General features: G+C 44.8%; 1 protein-coding gene across 1 annotated transcript in view; it reads left to right on the forward strand.

The window, feature by feature from the left end:
* Positions 1 to 7,581, forward strand: part of SCD (stearoyl-CoA desaturase) — a 39,519-nt gene extending 31,938 nt beyond the window's left edge. The window contains exon 7 of the mRNA XM_063133204.1: positions 7,570 to 7,581. The gene's annotated coding sequence lies outside the window, so the exon portion shown is untranslated. The remainder of the gene's footprint in view (positions 1 to 7,569) is intronic.
* The last annotated feature ends 9,163 nt before the right edge of the window (positions 7,582 to 16,744 follow it).

A 16,744-nucleotide genomic window follows, 5' to 3' on the forward strand; every position in this document is an offset into this window, starting at 1 on the left:
TTGCTTCTTGTCTTGCTTCTTCCTTTGTCGTCGTCCCCGGCCAATTTGAGCCTTCTCTTCTGAGCGTTCACGCCGGCCAAGAAGAAGGCCTGATCAGCCCTGGGGGTGGGGGAGGATGTGTTCCTGGAAGTCCAGGAATGTGTCCTCCAGCCCCCTCAGGCATCTCCAGGCCTTCTCCTTGGCTGGCGTGATCACGCCAGCCAACGGGAAGGCCAAAATGGCACAGGGGGGAACACGTGCGGGAACGTGTCCTCCACCTCACCTCAGCTGATCCAGGCCTTCTCCTTGGCTGGGGTGATCACGCCAGCCAAGGAGAAGGTCAGAATGACACTGGGGGGGGGACACATTCGTGGAAGTCCAGGAACATGTCCTTCACCCACCCCCAATGCCAATCCAGGGCTTCTCCTTGGGCGGGCACTCGTGCCAGCGAAGAACAAGGCCAGATCAGCTCATGGGTGGGGGGGAGAGGACGCATTGCCGGAAGTCCGGGAACACACCATTCTAGGCCCTCCCAGCTCCGATCCTGGCCTTCTCCTTGGCTGGCCCAATCACACCAGCCAAGGAGAAGGCCAGATCATTGCTGGGGGCGGGGGCTGGAGGACGTATTCTCACAAGTCTGGGAATGCATCCTCCCGGCCTTTTCCCTGGTAAATTGGGGCCCAGCCCTGGAGATTCCCGTTTTTCCAGAGGTCTCCGGGGTTTTCCAGGTCATCTGGTCCCCGTACATGGGCATGCTTTATGGGCTGAGCCCCTGTCTGTCAAATAGTTTTGAATAAGCTTACACTTTCCTTTATAAGCTGGAGTAAAAGTGAAGAACTTTTGCTAAGATCATCTTTCAACTCTCTGTTTAGATCTATCACTGTTTGAAACTTTTAAAGCACGCTGCACATGGGCTTTCTTATATTTAGACTTTAGATTATTGAAATGGATGCAGCTTCCAATTAAAGAAGGTGGGTTTGGTTTTTCAGACCTTGCTTTGTACCATTGGGCCTATCTATTGGCTTGTACTAAGTTTTGGTCTTTTCCAGTTACCTTAGATTTCCCCCCTGGTCTGTTTTAGAATCCTTATGGTTAAAACCTCTTCCCAAATGGATGGCACTCGGCTCTCAACATATTGGAATCATCATCATCATCAATCCCTCTTACAATTTTGGCTGCTAGAGAGGTGTGGCATACAGTATCATGTCAGTTACAGTTCAATCCATTCTCATGCAAAATTGACTTCATGGGGAAATCCAGATTTAAGAATTGGAAATAAAGCATTCCTGTGGAAGACATAGATGGATAAGATGATTTATTTATTTTTTACTTTGGATCAATCAATAGGCCCAGATGATGAGTTTTTGTCATTTTCTGTTTTACATGCTAAATATAATTTACCTACTGCAGCTGAGTGGCAATTGCAACACTTTCTGGAATCTAGGGGGCTATCTTCACAATAATGCATTGGCGCCACGAGTCCCCAAAACCCTGCGCTTGCGCTCCCACAGGTTGTCCGCACGCTAAGGAGTGAGCACGGGGTTTGCATCAGAGGAGCCACCGCCGCACCCATGCACTGTCGTGTAACTGTGCATCACGGCGCATCTGTGCGCCCCTCCATGTCTTTTTTAAAACCTTTTCCCACTTTTTTAACCTTTTTTCTTCTCCCCACGCCAGAGAAGCAAGGAGGCGTTCCAGCAACTATTTGGCTTGCAGGGCCCCCCTCCCCCTCCCCCCTGTCTGGGCAGATGGCGACCAATCAGGGGTCACCATCTGCTTGGCCATGCTCCCTGCTGCGACTCCAGAGTGGCGGCAGATACAGATGTGCCGTCGTTACCTCACAGCAGAGGAAAAAGTCGGGGTAAGTCCCCAACTTTTTTATTTTGGATCTTCGGGGGAATAATAATAATAATAATAATAATAATAATAATAATAATAATAATAATAATAATTTATTACTTAACCACCTCTCCACTTGGATCGAGGCAGGGAACAACAACGAATATAAAACACATTAAAAACTGATTAAAAACACAGCATACATGATTAAAACATCCTAAAAACATTCTAAAATTTCACTGGGTAGGCCTGCTGGAATAGATCAGTCTTCATTGCTTTTTTAAATGCTGAAAGATTGTCAAGTTGCTGAATCTCCTCTGGCAGGCCATTCCACAATCTGGGAGCAGCAGAAGAGAAGGCCCTCTGGGTAACAGTTGTCAATCTAGTTTTGGTTGACTGAAGTAGATTCTTCAGTCTGGGATGGCTCCACAGTGGCTCCTGCATTGTATAAACATCACAGCGCCACAACGGAGCCACCCTGAGGCTTTTCCCTCATAGACATGCCTCCTAGGTTTGGTCTAGCTGCTTTCACAGCTTCACAGCTTCCATTATTGTTAGAAACACTTATAGCAGCTTAACAGACACGTTGACCCACGACCAATATATAATAAGCATTTCGTAGTAGTAAACAAATATGATACCCAAGGTTTAAGACAGGATTGGAATACAGAACTGGAGTGTCCTATTTTGCCTAATCAATGGATTTTTGCCTTAGTCTGTATCTCAAGCTTCTATGGATCTTAGGCTACATCTTATTCAGCAAATCCCTAAATAAAAGAAGTCTCACTGATTGGATGTCCCTTGTCAGTTTGCCAGTATGTGTGAATGCCTGAGGGAACAGGAATCCACGAAGGTCTCCCCTCTAGTTCAAATGGCTGGTGCATACACATTACATACTACATTCACTATTGGTCTCCTAAGGAAAACATGGGAAGGTTACAAATTTAATACATGTCATCTGGATCCCCAGTAAAATTCTGTTTATGAAGCATGGTGATTGCACAATAAAAACTAGGGCTGTGCACGAATCCTCCGATTCGCTTAGGACCCTGATTGGGACCTTTTGAATCGGGCCTGATTTGGTTCGGGTCAATTCGGACTTCCCCCGATTTGGTTCAGATCCAAATCCAAATCAAGATTCGGATGTCCGAATCATTTCCCATTGACTTGCATTGTAAAAAATAAACGCCTATAACTTCTTCATTTTTCAAGACAGAAACATGAAACTTGGTGACTTTATGGACGGCCTCCAGCTAGTCATGTGTTGAAAATTTCAGACACATCTGTGCACAATGAATTTTTTAAAATGTGATTTTTCAGGCAATCCAATCAATGCAAAGGGCTATAACTTTTTCATTTTTCAAGATACACATATGAAACTTGGGCAAGGTACAGATAGCCTGGTGTTAGCCATCTGTGAAAAATTTCAGACACATCTGTGCAGCGGTTTTCCTGTAATCCACTCCTAAAAATGCAATTTTTCAAGGAAACAAAGCAGCCATTCAAAAGCAAAGAGCAATTTCAGAAGGTGTCTTCGCTAATCAACAATCAGCACACACCATCCCTTCCCTAATCTCTGTGTTTTTGAAGTGCAAATCTCCCCTACTTGAGTCTTTTGTGTGTTCTGAAGCTAATGCATCCAGCCCTTCCCATTCAGATAAGAAACAGGGAAAGTAGGTTGCCTGCAATACACACATGACCTGGCTGGTTGCTTTAAATGGATATTGCAGTTTTTATGCTTTCAAAACTTTGTATATTTGTTTTTCATGTTCACTGTTTTTCATGTTTGTAATCTGCCCAGAGAGCTTTGGCTATGGGGCGGTATATAAATGTAATAAATAAATAAATATATATGCCTAAGAAATTGAGTCAAACCAGTCCTGCAAGGCGGGACCAGGCAGGTAATATTCGAGAAGTGTGTAGGTGCTCAGGCAGGCAGTAGGCAGCTATGCGGACATGAGTAAGTGAGCCGAGGATTGTCTCAATTCAAAGCCAGAAACACAAACTGGCCCTGCGAGGCGGGTACAGAGGAGGAGAGGCAGCAGGTGGCTATGGCCATGAAGCACTGGGAACAAGTATGCCATAGGCTTGTTGAGTTGACCCACCCAGCCCATCTACATCTCCCAGGCACCAGGAGGGCAGAGAGGCAGGCTGGCCCAGAGAGGCTGGCAGAAAGCAAACAAACCGGCCCTGCAAGGTAGGCACAGTGGTTCAAAACATAGTCAGTGAGACGTGCTTTGGCATCCCCTTAATAGGTGGCTAGGAGGAAGATAGTTTCAGGGTCCTTCAGAGTTAACTTACTCCATGGTAAGCACAAATAATAATAATAATAATAATATCCTGAGTTCTGTCTTGTTGAGTCTCTCACTGTCTTCTACTTTGTGTGTGTGTGTGTGTGTCTGCTGTGTGTTGTGCACAAGCAGTACACAATAAAGCACACATTTATAAAATTCCATCAAAAAAAAAAAAAGGCTTGAACCGATCTGCTTCAAACTTGGAATGGCTGAAGACCTACTGAAGACCTACCAATGTGCTAATTTTCATGTCTGTATCTGTAATTTCATTTCTTTTTGGGGAAACTTGGTTACTTCTCAAGCTGCTAGACCCCAATGAAGTTTGAGTTTGAACTTTAAAAAAATCCTAAAAATCAGGTGATGAACTGATGTGCTTCAACCTTGGCATGCCTAAAGCCCTACTTAGGACCTATCATGGTGCTGAGTTTCCTCTCTTTATCTTTAAAAATGAAAGCGTATTTTGAAAAACTTAATTTTAAAACCTCAAATGTTAAAAAATTCCTAAAAATCAGGGGATGAACCAATATGCTTCAAACTTGTTACAGCAAACCCTCTGGATGCCTGTTCCTCCCCCCACACCCCATTTCTTTTTTATTTTTATTATCTGTATCTGCGGAGCTCTGCAGATACAGATTTTTTTTTTTAAAAAAAGGGGGGCCATTCCTCTCCCTCCCCCATTTTTTTTTTTAATTTTTCCAGAGGCGTGGGGCCGCTCATAGCGACTACTCAGGGGGTACCATGGACTCTGCTGCCCAAGAAGTTGGGGTAAGTGCCCGACTTTTTTGGAGCGGAGTTTCCAGGATTTGCCCCCGGGTGTCTTCGCAATGGCGGCTGCGTCATGTAGATGATGTGCCGCTATTGTGAAGCCACCCCGGGGCAAACCCTTCATGTAGATGTGCCCTTGTTCTCTTCATACTGGCAAAATTTCCACTATTAGCGAAGTAAACCTTCTTCCCTCAAATAGCTTCCTTGACTCTGCTTGTTAACCTTACGGACTTGGTGATACCTTTCCTGATATATGTAATATATTCTAGCTGAACTTTTATTATTTTGGTTTTAGACACCGCCCCCCCCAGCTTTCTGGAAAGCTTTGCCCATCTTGACACTTCTTTTCATCTCGTTTTTAACCCATCCCATAATTTGAGAAATTTCCTTTTTTGAAGTCAGAAGTCACTGTGTTGGACGTCCTTGGCAATATTTGAGTTACATATATGTTGAAATTGACAGCATTTTGAACCCTGTTTACAACCAATTCAATAGCACTTAAACCTCGTACCACTGCCAGTTCTGGTCACCCCTTCAGGTTAAGGCCAGAGTTGCCTCGCCTCTTGTGATTTCCACAGCCAACTGCTTGAGGGTGCTTTTATTACATGGGAAAGCATTCAGCATGAAATGTTCAGCATGCAATCTGAAGTATGATGTATGAACCCAGTCTGGTGTTCATGCATTACCACAGAAGCATACAAACAGAGGAGTTGCTTTTCTGTGACTCCTTTCCGGTCAGTTCTGGTAATGCCAGCCTGCACCAGAACCACATGGCCTGAGGCAAAAATGACATAATTCTCTACTCTCCCATACAAATGCAGCTGGAAGGTTCTCTTGCTGTACATTGCTTTTTCACTGAATGTATAATTACTCATATGCTGATGTGTATGGAATAATGCAGACATGATAACCCTATAGAAAGAAACTATTTTATTTATTTTAGCATTCTAGACCACTTCTGTGTTGTTGTTGTTTTTAAAAAGGCAGAACATTCCATGTCTGACGATCAAAAGCATGGAGGCTGTGAATTAGGATAAGTTATAAGGGAGGAAGCCAGGTCACATTGAACAAGGGTGCTTGTGACCAGAACATGTGGCAATATATTTAATGCATCTCCCCTCTACCCTAAAATCAAGATTGCCTTGCAGTTTCCATTTTGTGAACTACACAGGAGTTTAAAATAATTGATTGATTGATTAGAACTGCCCTGATCATGTCACATCCCAGTGACATGATTAGGCCATCAGCTCACTGATGCAACTCTGACAGTCCCTCTGCAAAAATTGCAAGACGTTGATCTTTTGCAAGACCTCCAAAGTCTCTTATTACATAATGCTCCCAAACAGAACGATTGAGATTATTTATGGCTAAAGTCCTGGATAATGGGATTGTGTTTTGGGCTACTATTTTTATACGTGGAGCTTTTAATACCTGTGGCAAGAAATATTATTTCCTCACTTTACCTATCAACTATCCTGTGATGTGGACCAATCCTCTGATGTGGATCATATTTATTCTCATTTTATAGATGGGGAAGAAAGATTAGAAAATTGTAAATTGTCTGAAGCAGCTCAATTACTCTGTGTTTGAACAAGGATTTCAGCCCAAGCCTACAGAGGCTCATATCATCTATCAAAAGTTACATATACATCTACTAGTAGGAGAGGTTCATCTATTGTAGGGTGACCCTATGAAAAGGAGGACAGGGCTCCTGTGTCTTTAACAGTTGCATAGAAAAAGGAATTTCAGCAGGTGTCATTTGTATATATGGGGAACCTGGGGAAATTTCCTCTTCATCACAACAGTTAAAGCTGCAGGTGCCCTGCCCTCTTTTAAATCTGGTCACTCTAGTATAGCTCCTGCACCTTTAACTGTGGTGATGAAGAGGGAATTTCACCAGGTTCCCCATATATACAAATGACACCTGCTGAAATTCCCTTTTCTATGCAACTGTTAAAGATACAGGAGCCCTGTCCTCCTTTTCATATGGTCACCCTAATCTATTGGACATATGGGACATGTGCTTCTGAAAGAGGGTGTTCAATAGTCAGGTGGCGAACAACCTAGGGATTAGGCCTGCTGCAGGCCCAAGCCTTGACAGAGGCACATGCAGTCAATTACTCTAATGGAACATGTCTTATTACAGAAAGTCACAGAGTCATAGAGCAATGACAGACACTTTCTCAGAACTTTTCCACAATCAGATTGCCAGGTGAAAATTACAAAAATAAAGGGGATGTAGTGGTGGAAACAAGGCACACACATGGTATCTATGGAAAAGTGTCTTTCTCAAGTAAGGATCAGTCCAGTAAAAGAAGATCCCTTTTGTTTTTTAGGCAAGCTGTGGTGGTTTTTATCACCACGGCGGGCCTGTAGAACCAAGTGGCATGCAGTCCCACAGTTGTATATGACAACCTACCAGAAGCTCAATAAATCTCCTGGTTTTGCTGCCTCCCTGGGGCTGCAAAAACAGATCGGTTTCCAAGGACCAGCCACAATTCCTGTAGCTTATTGGGTCACAAGTTCTGTAGGCCTATTCTATCTGCACATACATCTATCTATACATACGCATCTTGTTGTCATGTTGTTGTTATTTTTACCCTTCATTTAAGCTGAGAACAGACAGCTGTGAGTAATTCACAAGCAGCAATGAAACAGAGACCTTGATGCCGATTGGTGGAGCCAGAGTCAGACAAGGAAGCCAGACTGCTGATTGGCCATGCTGCAGTCAGGAGCTGTAGGCTGATACGAAATACCGACAGTAACTGTGACCGACAGTAACCTTCCAGCGGAGAAAGGAAGGGCCACCCACCCCTGCTCAATTCATTCATGTGCCCTCAGTTTGCTACAGAGGAGACTGCTGTTGCAACGCAAGGTGGTGTGTTCTTGTGGTTTCCCAACATGGCTTTCTTGAAATAGGGCACGTAATGAAAGGAGTGGTGTGGCGGCAGGGTGTGTGTGTGTGGGGGGGGACTGAGGCTGCTGCTCGCTTGGAATCTGAATACTTTGAAGGTGGAAGCACAGTCATCTGAGGGTGGCACTTGGGCCGGAACTACACTACTGCTTTAAAGTGCTTTAGAACAGTTTTGACAACTGTATATTGAGTGTGTCCTGGGCCCCAACAGTTGTCAAAACTGTTATAAAGTGCTTTAAAGTGTAGGTCCTGCCCCAGCTATTTATCTCTCTCTCTCTCTCTCTCTCTCTCTGAATTGCTTATATTAAAGAAATTTCTTAATAATACACACACGCACACACACACACACTCTTCTTACAGAAGACAAAGTTACCTTCCTGAGAATGCCTGTTGAGATAAGTATTTTTCAGTAGGCCAGGAGGACTGATGCCTACCTGAGTTGTAGTGGTAGGGAGTCCCATAGAGTGGGAACTATAACACTAAAGGCCCTTTTCCAAGCCATGGTCGACTGAACTTCTGAAATTTTGGTACCACCTGGAGAGATGACGAGCCCAGCAACCGAGCATGCTTGTAGGAGATCGGGGCTAGATTTACACCAAGCAGGATATGGCGGTTCGAAAACTATAGATGTAGTGTGTCCTAATCCCCAACAGTTGTCACTACTGTTGTTAAAGCAGTAGTGTAGATCCTGCTCAGGTGATCTCTTAAGTATCCTGGTCCTGATTTTTTTTAGGGTTTGTAAATGAATGCCCAAAGCTTATAGCCAGTGCAGTTCCCTTACAATAGATGTAAGCTGCTGGCCATAAGCGTCTTCTGTTACCAATTTGGCTGTGGCAGTTCTGCACCAACTGCAGCTTCTGGGCCAACCTTAATGGCAGCCCCACATCAAGTGCATTGCAGTAATCAAATTTTGAGATTACCTATGCATAGATCCTGGTGGTCAAGTTATCCCTGTCCAGGTATAGCCAAAACTGCCTAACCCCCAGCAGGGGTATTTTTAGGCCTGGGGCCGTGACGCTCTGGCCCCCAATGTATTTCCCATGCCCCTTCCAACATGCTGGACCCTCGATCTCTCCTTACATGGCAATTAAACTGATAGAAAATATTTCTTTTCCACTGGTTTGGGATGATTTGAATCAGGGTACAAATTAATTGAAGTATTTCATTTATTTGAGTGATTTGGATGAGAAATTAAGTAGTTGCCAGCCAACTGTGAAATTTCAATAAAACCTAGTAATTAGTTCTATATTTACTTATATAGAGGGAAAAAAATCAATATATCCAATTTCTTTGCAGATCTGTGTCCTATGGCCCTGAGCCATAGGACAATCTGTTAAATGCCTAGTAATGGCCGTACATATTGGAGTTGGTAAAAGGTGCTCTAAGAGCTTTATCACACCAGCGTTATACTGTGCAATCACTGCAAATTGCATGCAAAGGACTCAGAAGTTTTCCACCTTATAATCTGCTTTGATTGTGAAGTACTCCCAGGCATCCTGCCTTAATTGTGCAATAAAGCAAAAAGATTCACCGTATTTAGCTCCTACCTTTTGAGCGTATCTTCCGAGCCGCCGCTGGGGCGCAGGAGCAGGATTTTAAACAAATGCTTCCATCTGCATAAGCTTTAAAGATAAAGACACCAAAATTGGCACAGTAATAGATATTAGGGAGAGCTTTAAGCATACCAAATTTGAATTGAATTGGGTCATCCGTTGATTTTTTTACATTTCCCCCCTTAAACTCACTTCCTGGTAGGCAAAGGATCGCTGTCGCCTGGTAGCAAAACCAACAACAACCGTGAAAGCTTAGAGCTACAGGGATATTCCGAGGGAAGCAGGTACGTGGGATGAAGCTCTCAGTCACGGAAGGTACCTGTGCCTGTAGTGACAGCGCTGGATCAATGAGCATCCCCAGACTACGCACATGCTCCTTCAAGGGAAGTTAAACCCCCTGCAAATCAGGCAACTGACCCAGTTCCTGGACACAGTAACCACTCAGCTACAGGGCCTCAATCTTGCCAGGAGTCAGACTGCGTTTCTTGGCCCATATCCAGCCCATTACTGCATCCAGGCACTAGTCCAAGGCAGGATCTACACTACTGCTTTAAAACTGTTTATAACAGTAGTCACAACTGTTGGGGCCCAGGACACACTCCAGATACAATTGTCAAACCATTTTCAAAGTGTCATATCCTGCTTGGTGTAGATCTGGCCCAAGGCTTGCACAGCCTCTCCTGAGTAGATGTTTCAGAGGAATACAGCTTGATATATATTTTTTATCAGTGTGCTGATCGCACCTCACTCCAAATCCCTAAATGATCGTCTCCGGTTGCCCAAAGAACCCTGGGAATTATAGTTTTAAAGAGGAATCGTCAATGCCCTCACAAAACTAGTTTCCAGTGTTCCGAGCTAGTACTATTGCAATGGCTAGAAGTCAGAGGTGAGTGGTAGAGTCCTCGGTTCATTTCAGGCACAAACTCAGGTAGTGGCCTTAAGGCTCAAGTACATGTTACACATGAATGTGTGTAAGAAAGGGCCATACAGCATAGCATTAATAGGAAGAGGAGATTTAGGGCATAGAAGCAGTAGTTGAAGGGGACTTTACTGCCCTTCCTCCTGGCCCTTCCAGTCCAGACAAATATTTGTAAGGTACGTTACACATCTGTTATCACCAAGGGTGGGGGAAGCAACAGGGGGAGGAGCTTTTGGGAGGAAATGCTGAGTTCCCTCTGCCGTTCTCTGTTGCAGATCACCCCCCACCAGCAAAGATTTCTGCTGTTGGCATTGATACAGGATGCACTTGGGCCTATAGCATGCCTAGGGTGACCATATGAAAAGGAGGACAGGGCACCTATACCTTTAACAGTTGCATAGAAAAGGGAATTTCAGCAGGTGTCATTTGTATATATGGGGAACCTGGCGAAATTCCCTCTTCATCACAACAGTTAAAGCTGCAGGAGCTATACTACGGTGACCAGATTTAAAAGAGGGCAGGGCACCTGCAGCTTTAACTGTTGTGATGAAGAGGGAATTTCACCATGTTCCCCATATATACAAATGACACCTGCTGAAATTCCCTTTTCTGTACAACTGTTAAAGATACAGGAGCCCTGTCCTCCTTTTCATATGGTCACCCTAAGCATGCCCCTGTTCTTAGCCTCAGCTCCAGGCCTGTAATACAAAGGCCTGTAATATTGCCCTCTCTTACAGAGTTCTTATAAGGATTTATTTATTGCATTTCTATACTGCCCAATAGCTAAAGCTCTCAGGGTGGTTCACAAAAATTAAAAACACAAAATACAGTATAAAATACAATATAAAATATAATGGCTTAAAGCTGCAGTATTAAAGTGCAACTGGAGGTAAACCTAGCACAATGCAGAGATTTAAATGCCATAAAGTACAATTTAAAGTATAAAACTTAAACCACAATATAAAAACACTATATAAAAGTACAACCAGAATAAAACCGAGGAGGAATGCAGAGGTTTAAAATACAGATCTAAAATAGATTTAAAACAGCAAAATTAAAAGACTAAGATATTGAGACCGCTGATCTTCATCCGATGAGTGTTTTATTCCACGGTCGTTGCTGGGCACGGACGGATTTTTCGCAGGTCCCTCCCATGACATCACCTGCCTCTCGCACCCCTTCTGCCCCTTCTGGACTTCCTTGCACCGCAAGAAAAACCAGAAAAAGTCTGGTTGCTGCTCAATCCTGCTGTGTGTGGGAGAAGCAGCGTGATTACAACGCCCGGCTGAATGGGCCTCGTGCTCCTTGTTTACTTCCTGTTCACTTCTTGTTTACTTCCAGGAACGGAGAAGCCATGGTAGCCAGCGTTTTTCCCCAGGTGTGATGGAGCTTATAAGGAGTGCTTTGAAAATGTAAGGGTACGCTGTACCCTTTTCGTCGCCAGCTGAAGACCTTTTTATTCTCTCAGTATTTTAACACTTAAATTTAACTTAAATTTAAATTTTACTGTTCTAACTCTGTATTTTAATCAATTTTGCTGCGTGGTTTTATCCTGGTTGTGCTTTTCATACTGTATTTTGTATTTGTGTTTTAACCTGTTGGTTGTTTTATTATGGTTTTAATTTTTGTGAACCGCCCAGAGAGCTTCAGCTATTGGGCGGTATAAAAATGTAATAAATAAATAAATAAATAAGGAAACGTGCTAAATAAAAAAACAACAACTAAGCATTATTCTGTGGCCCCACAACTGACACAGACCCCACTGCCCAGCTCTTTGGAATCAGCGAAGTTTCCAATTCTGCAATGAACATCTGAAGACCGCCCAGAGAGCTTCGGCTATTGGGCGGTATAAAAATGTAATAAATAAATAAATAAATAAATAAATAAATAAATAAGACCCATAGTAGAGCACTGCATTGACCTGGCTCATTCTGCGCTCTTCCCTGACTGACTGCACTAACCCACAGTCTCCAGGGGGCAAATGGCACCCTATTCTTGCCACCTGATGGCAATAAAGGTCTGGAGTTTCATCTCCTTAGTGCCACTTTCTCAGCCTAGACCGTTAACTCCCTTGCTCCCAGCAACTGTTCTTTGTGGGGTCTCAACAGCCTGGCCAGCTACCCCTTCTCTTGTCTCCACATTCCTAATACGAACATAAGCCCCTGATTCATATATTACCGCAGTGGTGTGCAAGCGGCTTCCTGGCAAGGCTTGATCCCCAACTACTCTGGCCAAATGTAGCCTAAACGGAGGAACTGTGATATCGGTGGGTTGAATGGTGTGATGCTTTCCTACATATGTAGGAAATGTACATTTCCTACATCTTTCCTACATATGTACATTTCCTACATCTTTCCAAGAAAGATCTTGGAATTGTTATAGATCACAAGCTGAATATGAGCCAACAGTGCGATATGGCTGCAAGAAAGGCAAATGCTATTTTGGGCTGCATTAATAGAAGTATAGCTTCCAAATCACGTGAGGTACTGGTTCCTCTCTATTCGGCCCTGGTTAGGCCTCATCTAGAGTATTGTGTCCCGTTCTGGGCTCCACAATTCAAAAGGACGCAGACAAGCTGGAGCGTGTTCAGAAGAGGGCAACCAGGATGATCAGAGGTTTAGAAACAAAGCCCTATGAAGAGAGACTGAAAGAACTGGACATGTTTAGCCTGGAGAAGAGAAGATTGAGGGGAGACATGATAGCAGTCTTCAAATACTTAAAAGGTTGTCACACAGAGGAGGGCCAGGATCTCTTCTCGATCCTCCCAGAGTGCAGGACACGGAATAACGGGCTCAAGTTAAAGGAAGCCAGATTCCGGCTGGACATCAGGAAAAACTTCCTAACTGTTAGAGCAGTGCGACGGTGGAATCAGTTACCTAGGGAGGTTGTGGGCGCTCCCACACTAGAGGCATTCAAGAGGCAGCTGGACAACCATCTGTCAGGGATGCTTTAGGGTGGATTCCTGCATTGAGCAGGAGGTTGGACTCGATGGCCTTGTAGGCCCCTTCCAACTCTGATATTCTATGATTCTTTGATTCTATGATAAACTTAGCTGGGCCCCAGGTAGGGCCCATGTAATTCACCGCACCCACTTGTCCCTCCATACGTTACCATAGTGGTGTGGAAGCATAAGAGTGACCCCTATGCTGCTACAGATGGTAACCTGTGAATCAGGCCTAAAATCAGACAGAGTTGGGAGGGGTCTTGTCATCCACCTTGTCTACCCCACCCCCCACCCTGCGCAGTGCAGGGAATCCAGAGGTAGAGCAGCCTCTGCTTGAAGGCTTCCCGTGTAAAGGGCCCCCGTCCAATTAGTCCCAACCCTATAGTTTTCTCCCTGTTAAGAAGTTTCTGCTAATGTTCAGCTGAAATGTAGCATCTTGGAACTTAAATCCATTAGATCAGCAGAGGAAGTCTTTGCCCTCTTCTATGTGACAGCTCTAAAGGTATTTGATGAATGCTATCATGTCCCTACAACCTCCATCCTACCCTGCCCATCTCTACTAAAGTTGACACCACACTCTGTGGATGTAGTTAGGTATTTCTTACAACTTCCAGTAAATAAGAGTTTTCATTTGTTCCCTTGGAGCAAGCAACTTTTACCTGATTTGCTGTACGTGACACACAACTTACATCATAGATCAGAATGCTGTTTCGCTGTGAGCCTTGTTAAGATCAAGGATTATGAGAGACAGAGATCTCTTTTGTTAATCTTTTTGGTTATAAACTGCCAATGAATATCTAATCTAGGGTTTTAGAAAAAAATATAGTAATGTTAAAGCACACATTACCCCAAGTAAGAACCATTACAGGGAGAATGCTATAGGGTTGATGCCCTTTGGATGAGAGAGGACTAGGAAGTTATAGAGCTTTTCTACACAAGGCATCATTCCCTACTGACAGTTGTTATAAAAAGTGAGTTAGAAACAGAAGTGAAACTGGAGGGTTACGAGGTTGTCGTAAACAACTGTGAGTAGGGAATGATGCCTTGTGTAGAAAAGCTCTATAACGTCCTAGTCCTCTCTCATCAAAAGGTTTTTTTAGAGCAAGCGAAACGGGGCATTATTTCTGATAGCAAAAGAAAGTGTGATTTCCTCTTAAGTATTTGCACTATCCCACTATATCACAGTGCCTCGGAGTGGTTATGTAGTGGAAAAGCAGGAAAGGAAACACTGCACGCGCAGTGCTCGGATCTCAGTTCTGCAACAAACCCCAAAGTAGATGCAGCAGATTAACAGCCTTGTGTAGAAAAACCCATAGCGTCTTCGTGATATTTGCTTTATTCGCTGTCAGGAATTGGGCTACCAAGGATTCTCTGGAGTCTCAGTGTTACAGTCAGCTTGTCAGACATGGAAATTGTTGGGTGGGCTTGCTGGCAGAGGCTCTGATTTCCTGGAAGCTGCCCCAGCAAATACATCTGCCATTGCCATGGCAAGAGCAGGGGACTGCTAAGACTTGGGAAGAGAGGAAAGGAAGCCCCAGCAGCCTAGGCCCAGGGCCCACAGTAGCCCGGAGTTCCTGAGCACATATAAGCTCAAGGAAAGAAATCCTGCAGGGATCTTCCAGACTAGCCAAGAGCATCAGGACTTTCTCCCCTTTGGGGGAGAGTGGAGAGCATGCCACCTGCTGGGAAGAACCCTCGGGATATCCCACTAGGAGCCAGGAGACAAAAAAACCCTAATATGGCTAGGAGCAATTGCCCAGCTAGCGAAAGATTAAGTGACCCCTTCTCTGCTCCAGTGCTATTGAGGACTCAAGAGGCACCCTAACCTTGACAGATGCAAAGATGTCCACAGCTGGACCCCCTGAAGCCTTTGATCGCAGCTTCCCAATGTACTAGGTTCCTTGCTTGACCACTGCCATTAGACGAAAGAGAACAGCGCATAGAATGGCTGCAAGATTCCTGGATGGCCCCACAGGCTAAGCCATTTTCCTGCAATGTACGGAATGGCTGGGTTCATACATCACACTAACCCATGATGGGCGGCATGCAATGCTGGTTGGTTGGTTATGCAAACAACCTACTGTGCTCTTGTCAGAGGATCAGGCAAACAAGCTACACCCTCACCCCTCCTCCTCTTGTACTCCTCCCATCCAGCTGGGCAGGTATCCCAGCTTCCTTTGTGGTGAAAACTAGGGCTGTGCACAGCCCCCACGATTCACCTCATAGGCAGTTTCAGAGCCTCTGAAACAGCCCTGATTAGACTCAGGCTGCTTCGGGGTTTGTCTGCCTTGCTTTGGTACCAAAGCTGAAGCAAGTTTCCATCTCCCCACCCCATGCCGACGCAGGTAAAACTTTGCAGGTTTCTTGGTGCCCACCATGTTTCCTCATGGCATGCATCCAAGAAAGCTGGGCGAAAGGTTGACCGGGAGTCAATTGGATTCCCTGCTCAACACCTTCCCCTCCTCCTTCCCCCTGGAGCTGCCGCTGGTAGAACTTACCTTTGCTGTGCATTGTCCTCCCTTACAGCTGTGATTTGAAGGTAAGATGGGGGCTCTATCTTTTCCATAGATCTATGGCTACAAACTACGGCAGCCATACAGGGCCATTTCCCGAGGAGGTGCGCAGCCCTAGTGAGAACTATATCGCACTGTCCTTCACCCTGCTGCTATATCAGAAGCCTGACTCTGATCAGTGGGCTTCTTCTGTCTCTTCCAGCTCCTCCCATTCTCAACTGATGTCGAGCCTTACCCACTGCTCCATATCCCCACCGTCCCACCCCACCCCATGTCATTCCAATTCCCAAGGTCTCCCTTCCCACTCCTATCCACCCACTGCCCTGCTTTCCAAGCCAGATTTTCAAGCTTCGACTGGGTCCCCTATCTCCACCAGTATGTAACAAAAAGGTGTGGAGGCCCTCCAACTCCTCATATCTTTGCAAAAATGGGACAAAAATAAATATGCAGGGTCCACTCGATTCAGGGGAGGTTGAGTCTTGTGGGTTGTAGGGAGAGGGAGAAGCATCTGGTGAGTTGGGAAAGGATGGCCTGACTAGAAACAAGGGATGCTTACATGATGGGAACATTGCACCAAAAAGGGGTGGGACAAAATTTAATATAGATGTTCCCCTTATGGGGAGGCACAAGGTGCACGACTGGATAATTGCACGACTTTGCTTTCCAATGGAAAAGTGAGGATTGAACCACGGCAGTGCAAATTATTCCTAAGCAGAACTTGGGAACAGAGATCATTTGAGAGGAGCAGAGCTGGTGCAGCATTTTTGGCAATCTCCGTAACCTACGCTTATGCGACAGTCAACATGCCAACCCACAGTAGGTGTAAACAACCTCTACTGCAGATCGTGGGTTATTAGAGAGGATTGTTCGGGGGAAGCAAACAACTATGGGGTGTTGTCCCACACAACACACTAATCCATCATGGGTTGTTCCAGAAAATAAATCATCATGGAAAGGATGCTTCACCACGTGGGGGAAGTTTTCTCTTTGGGAGTGCAAGGCAAACAAATATCTCAAGGCAAAC

The sequence above is a fragment of the Elgaria multicarinata genome, chromosome 8 (genome assembly GCF_023053635.1).
Source record: "Elgaria multicarinata webbii isolate HBS135686 ecotype San Diego chromosome 8, rElgMul1.1.pri, whole genome shotgun sequence".
Taxonomy (NCBI): Eukaryota; Metazoa; Chordata; class Lepidosauria; order Squamata; family Anguidae; genus Elgaria; species Elgaria multicarinata.